The following is a 6734-nucleotide window of genomic DNA, read 5'->3' as shown; positions in this document are numbered from 1 at the left end:
CGCCATTAGCACAGCAATCCATGGACCCTGAGATCACAAACGTATCCTGACCGTTGTCACACCTCGCGTACTCTCGTGCTGGACTATACTAAACATGAACTGCAAAGGAGGAGGAGAGGGAGGAGCAGCGATGACTGACGCCGGCGGGACAGACGATGACGAGGATGAGTTGCAGAATTCTTCCATAACCGCTTGGCCCCCGTTTTTTGGAGCTACTGCTATTACACGGGCGCATCGTACTACCCATTGAATGCCGAATATGGCACGGAAACAAGCACAGCGGGTGGGACCGCATTGTGTGAACGGTGTGGGACGCAATTCGCAGTGGCATGGAGACACTTCGCATGCTAAGACATTTCATTAGAAACTTCTGTGAATGCTTTTCCCCTGCCGGAAAGCCTAATACAAACATTGAAGCAGGCCCTTACAGTGGAGAAGTAGTGGCATACCTCTGGAGCTTGCAACGCGACAGCTACAGTCAGTCAGAAAGTCAATTTGGAGTGCAATCTACTGTGTGGGCTGCAGTATGCAAGTAGCCAGCAAGTCGTCTAGCTGCGCTACGAAGGTTGCTGCTTACTGGGGAACGTGCAGGTGATGTGGTTGGCTTGCTTGCATGGGTTTCATGAACTTGGTGTGGCTAGCATGGCCATATCCCTATCTGGCCCCGAACAGGCACAGTAGTGAACCACAGTGGGTACTTTTCATGGTGCTGGCAAAGCACTGGTGACCACAAGGACGTTTCACCCATCCAGTGGTATGGCCAGGACGGGTCTATGACGCTCGCTTTCAGGAGCACTAGTCTGTTTAACAGGCTTGCCGCAGGGAATTATTTCAGACAGAAAATAACCGTTGGGAATGTATCAAATGCCTATAGTATATCCTGGGGACCCAGCCTACCCTTGATTGCCATGGCTCCTGAAGCCATACATGGCGCCTGGACCGTGGTCAGGAGCTGTTTCAACTACAGGCTGAGCAAATGCCGGATGGCTGGATAGAATGTGCATTTTGGCCTTTAAAGTGGGTCAGGCTGGCGATCGTTTACTTACTCGGTCCAGACCTCAGCCAACAACTGTCCCCGCTTGCATTGCTGCTTGCTGTGTGCTTCCACAATCTTTGTGGGACTACAGGGGCACCATTTATGGCTGTGGGTGGGAGGCTGAGGCAAATCACCTGCCATGAGTAGTGAGCAGCCAGAGGGCAGGCGATTAGAGAGCCACACCTGGAGCGCTGCCGCATTCAGAGAAGCCTTGAAAACGGATTTCAGCACAGCCCAGGGTACGGTGTGACTCTGTTTGCTTTCCCCTTGAATGAACCCTCCGCCACTTGATGGAGTTATTCAGTGTAAGCACCCACCCTCCCCATTTTTTCATTACAGGTTGGTAGGAAATAAATTCTGTATGTTTAAATTCATTTATTATCATTAAAAGTAATTATGCATCTGTTAAAATCATTGGTTTTTCCTACTAGATTTCCCTGTAGCAACCACCTCCCCCTTTCGATGTATTCTTTCTTACAAAGAACTATTACAAAAAGGCAGAGAATAGAGGTGTCCTGCTGCATGTGCTTTGCGAAGGAGGGTGAAGGGAAGGCTCGTAAGAATTGTGCGGCTTACGCCTTTTCCTTGAACTCTTCCAGGTGTGGAGGATAGGGGTGCAGAAAAGCTTCCCCACCGCGTTTCTTACCACGTCTTGGCGTGAGGGAGATAGGGACGTTGGACTTGCAGGGAGGTTATACAGGGGTTGCAGTGGCACTCTGCTACTGTGCTGCTCTTCCTGAAGATGCACGCATGCGTTGGAGGATATCAGTTTGGCCGCAGCACAACCGTTCCAGTACGAGTGCAGGTCCTCGCCAGACGCGGTTTCCACTTCCTGAATAGCCCGCACTCTCAGATCATAAGTTACTGGCATCTATTCTGTAACTTTGCACAAGTCCTTCCACATTCTGTTTATACCCCTATTTGCTCCTCTATCCAGCGACCCAAATTACAGACCACCTGTTTACTTCAATAATTTCTGTGACATTTCATCTCGCGTCTTCTTCTCTCCTCCGCCGTTATCACAGCACGGCCCTCGTGATGGCTAGGGACTTCTTGAGAAATGTGTGCAAAGCTGCATGGGGAAGGAATAAGGTGATAAGTATTGTGGAACGTACTTTTATGAGAGCAACTGATTCTACTCTTTCCAATAGAACACTATCCACCTTCAAGAGCCACATGGATCTCTATCAAGTCGCATTTTGGATCGTTTAAATTATTCAGTGGCCTGTGTGACTGTGTGGGGCACACACGCCACCCTAGCAGTTACGTCACCGGTACGATATTCCGACCACGCAAACAGTGCTGGGGATGGTATGTTGAGGCTTTAAAAAAATTTTGACTTTTGCCGGCAACGCTTCATCTATACCACTTGATTCTATATGGCTCTGCCTGCTCTGTTAAGAAGGCGGATACCTGCCAAGCCCAACCCCCCCTCTTTCACATCCACCAACATAACCGGCGCCCTGGCACCATAGCCTATCATACTCGAACCTCTGGCTGCTAGTGAACTCGTCACCCTACATACAAACCCCCCGCTGTGCGTTGGACTAAAAGGTAGCAGGGAAGGGAAAATCCTGCTTGACCAGACGCTGTAAACTCGTCGCTATCCCCCTCGCCATTCCTCCCCGCTTGGCCGATAGCAAAATCGCCTTCTGCCCACTTTACTTATTCTGGTCGTTCTACAAAGGTACACAATGTCAGTGGGCATGATATCTCTCTCCTGACAATAGCCACCGCTCAGGAGGCAATCGCTTTGTTTTATTGCATGCCGTTCAGTGCACTGCCTTCCAATTGCCTGCAAGTACCAATGTTTGCTTGAATGCATGGCGTTTGAAAAAAGTTTACCTTTACTATGGGGGGATCGGAGAAGGCTGTTCTTGGCCAGAACTGTTTCTCCTATGATAGGGTTTCTTGAGTTTCCTCTCACGATCGATTCACCTGGAGTTCATTGGAGGATTTTCGCCTCATCCCCAGACGATGTTAACGAATTTCCTGTACACAGTAATGGCTGTTTTTTACGACTTGTGCAGCAAAAGCCTGTGTTCAATCCGCCGATCCTATAAAAAACCATCTTGTCTTTTTAATCCGTGTTTGATAACAGATGAAGGGACACACTTTACCGTGACTGAGTCCAACTTCTGCATGGCCTATTCTCACTCATCGTGCTCGTTGCTTAGTTCCTGGCTTCTCGCTTGGGAGCGCCGCCAGGACTTGTTACATATATTTTCTATGGTGTCTCAAAAAGAGGAGATCCGAGTTGCGTTGGGGTTCATTACGGACTATATATAATTATGCTGTGATTGCTATCACCTAACAGTCGTATCCTCATCCTTCAAATTCTGTCGTTCCATCTTCACCCCTCGGCTACAATTCCTCAGCCAGAACACTTGATATTTCAATCCAAGTCGGTGAATCGCCACGGACACGGGGATGGGGCACTGGTAGCGCTGACCCCCAAAATTGCATGTAGTTCAGAATTAGAGAGCGGCATGTTATTTATTTCAGCTCAGAAAGCCTGATCTTCCGTCTTGCTTCTCTGGCCTTTTCTCGGAACCACTGTCTAGTTCCTTCACTGTTTTCACTCGGCACTGAAGGGAGTCTCGGCTGTGCCCGTTTATCAGCCATAGACTTTTAATTCTTTTCAAAAAACTTTTCATTTCTTTCTTCTGGAACGCCAGTGCTGGTATGAGCACCTGATCTCACCCAGGATTCACTGTATGGCCTGCGTCAGCACAGTATGCAGATACGATTCAGATCCCAGACCATCCTGTGTGCGATTCCCCACGTAGCTAGGGCCGCTCTCTTCGTATACAGGAGACTGCATTGTGACGGTGCAAATGAGCTCTTGCTGTGTCACCTGTGTGTGTGCCTGCCCTCACAAGCGGTGTGGACAATCAGGCAATGGAATTGGCAAAACGTTCTAGCGGGGGTCTCTTTATTCTTCAGCTTTTTATTTTTCTGTTTTACGGCCAGTGCATCAGCGTTTAGTGTCGAATGCTAATCTGGATAGAGTGTCCCCCTGTGACAAATCAACAACATAAGTGGAATCATCGGCTGATCCGTCTGGCCTGGAACGCCGATCCTAATGACGCTTACGTCACTAGCGGGTTACCTGAAACCGAATTGGGAGTGGCCTCGACTTGGGGCAGAGGCGTCAATTGCGCTCCTTTCTCATGGTTGTCTCTATATTTAAATTGGTATGTCCTGCCTTGGACTGTTTTTTCTGTTCTCAATGTAGCCACGACTGCCTGCCTCCAAGTGCCCCCCTCCCCCGGTTTATGTCACGAATAGTCTATGTTTCTTATTCTTGTATTCCTCACAGCTGCATGACAGAAATGGGGGGTGGGCCCTGCCACAGTAGCTGGAGAGGGTGGGAGAGGGTGAAGCAATGGTTGCAGTTCTTGCTGGGAACCCCCTGTTAATACAGCCCCAGGTAGCTTCTCTCTTCTAATAACACTTGACTCTTCCTTCAGAGAGTAGCCAGTTAGTCTGATCTTGTAAAAGCAGACGAGATCCCGTAGCACCTTATAGACTAACAGACATCTCTGTTAGTCTATAAGGTGCTAACAGGATTTCTCTGCTGCTTTGACTTTCTTGTAGTCAGGACTGACTTTATTTTTTAGACAGAATAAGGGAGGGATTGACTCAGTGGCCAGTGAGTCAATCCCAAGTTTGCTTTTGTGTTGCACCCCCAGCTCGATTTTGCCGGGGCAAAAATATTTTACACACTTCACTGATAGCGCAGACACGTTCAGAGAAGGAAGAGATAAACGTCATGTCATTGCCAGTTTTTCTCTGGCAGGTAGATGGTACAGAATAGATGATACAATCTCTGCATCATTGCAAAAGTAATTGAATGCTGGTGTTGTAGCGCTCGAGTGTCGCCTCTGTCTCCACGGCATCTAGTACCACAAATTGTGACGGGAAAACAAAAAAAGCCGACGGTCCTCTAGTGCTGCCGTGCTATTGCTTCTGCAAGGGCAATCCAGGAGAGAAATGTGCGACAGGACTGTCTGCTGATGTTTCCCGGAGCAAGGAATGACTGATGACATTACCCAGAACCCCCCGTGACCATTACTATTGCATCAGGGGCCGGGGGATCTATGGAGGACTGGGAAAGGGGCTGTGAGGACTCCCGCTAATCCCACAGTCCTCAGCAGTCTCGTAAACTTATTTGCATTCTTGGCTTAGCGCCCAGTGTCTGTAGCTTACAAACGGTGTCTTTTATTCTGTGTTCACGGAACAGACCTATTCAGTTTCTTTCCCCCCAGCAAGAGAAATGAAAGTTAAATAAACATCCTTGAGTACTTAAATGCACCCTCTTTGTACTGAATGCTACTGATAGGGCGAGATCTGCAGCACTGAAGAGCATTACAGCTTTGCACAGTGGCTATCATAACCAATGAAGTTAATCTGAGGTGTGTTATTGCTATTAATCCGCTCCTCTCCCCCTTTCTTGGTGGTAGATGGTACAGTACTACTGTAGACAGCAGAAACTGTTATCCTGTATCATCGTCGTTTTGGTTACCATCATCACGCTACTCCTCTCGTTTGGGAGGAGTTCCGAAATCGATTTAAGGAGGCGGTTAACTCGATATTAATGAAGACGTCGTGTGAACGGATACAGCGTTAAATCGGTATATCGACCATTAAACCGATTTAAAGTTGCAGTGTAGACCTGGCCTGATGGTCCCAGGCTAAGATCTTTAGCCAGTGTTTGAAAACCTGGGAAAGCCAAGGCAATTTATGCCTTAAGAATCTGCCAGCCTGTTTATCACTCAGGGTGAGACTTTGTTAATCTGTATTTTACCTATCTAGTGTGTTAAATTCAGTCTGCAGCTTTTGTTTCATTTGCTTAGTAAACTGCTTCATTCTGTTTGCCTTGAAACACTTATAATCTGCCTTTTCTAGTTAATAACATTTATTTTGTTTATAATATAACCCAGTTTCTGTAATTTCTAATGGGGGAGGAGGTGTGCATACCTTCCCAGGGCTGCCCGGGGGAGCAAGTGGGGCAATTTGCCCCAGGCCGCAGGCCCTGCAGGGCCCCCACGAGAGTCTTTTGGGGCCCCTGGAGCGGGGTCCTTCACTCACTCTGGGGACCCCGGAAAAGTCTCGTGGGGTCCGGGCCCCCGGAGCTTCTTCTGCTCCCAGTCTTCGTCGGCGGGGGGTCTTGACCACCGAAGCGGGACCTGCTGCCCAAGTGCAGCCGGATCTTCAGTGGTATATCAGCAGTGGGGGGTCCTTCCGTTCCGGGACCTGCCGCCGAAGTGCCCCGAGGATCAGCGGCTGGAACCCCCCACCGCCGAATTACCACCGAAGACCCGGCTGCACTTCAGCGGCGAGGGGCTCCCGCTGCGGGTCCTCGGGGCACTTTGGCGGTGGGTCCTGGAGTGGAAGGACCCTCCGCCGCCAAATTACTGCTGAAATGGGGGCCCCCCGCCGCTGAAGACCCCAGGCACCGAGAATCCTCTGGGCGGCCCTGTACCTTCCTCCGCATTGAGGGAGGAAGCAGATTTCATACTATACCTTTGGGTCTGCACTCCAAGGGAGGTGGACACCTGAGTACTGAAGCAAGTACCTTAAGATGAGTCTTCCCAGAGCTGATCTGGAACTGGGTGTGGCTCTGCCAGTGTGTGTGTTAGAGGAGGTTTTAATAGCCTGGCTCAGCAAGACAGGTTAAAGGGGACCCATGCTG

The sequence above is a fragment of the Chelonoidis abingdonii genome, chromosome 1 (assembly GCF_003597395.2).
Source record: "Chelonoidis abingdonii isolate Lonesome George chromosome 1, CheloAbing_2.0, whole genome shotgun sequence".
In the NCBI taxonomy this organism is placed as follows: Eukaryota; Metazoa; Chordata; order Testudines; family Testudinidae; genus Chelonoidis; species Chelonoidis abingdonii.
The sequence above is the reverse complement of the archived record's forward strand: the minus strand, read 5'-3'. Positions refer to the sequence as shown.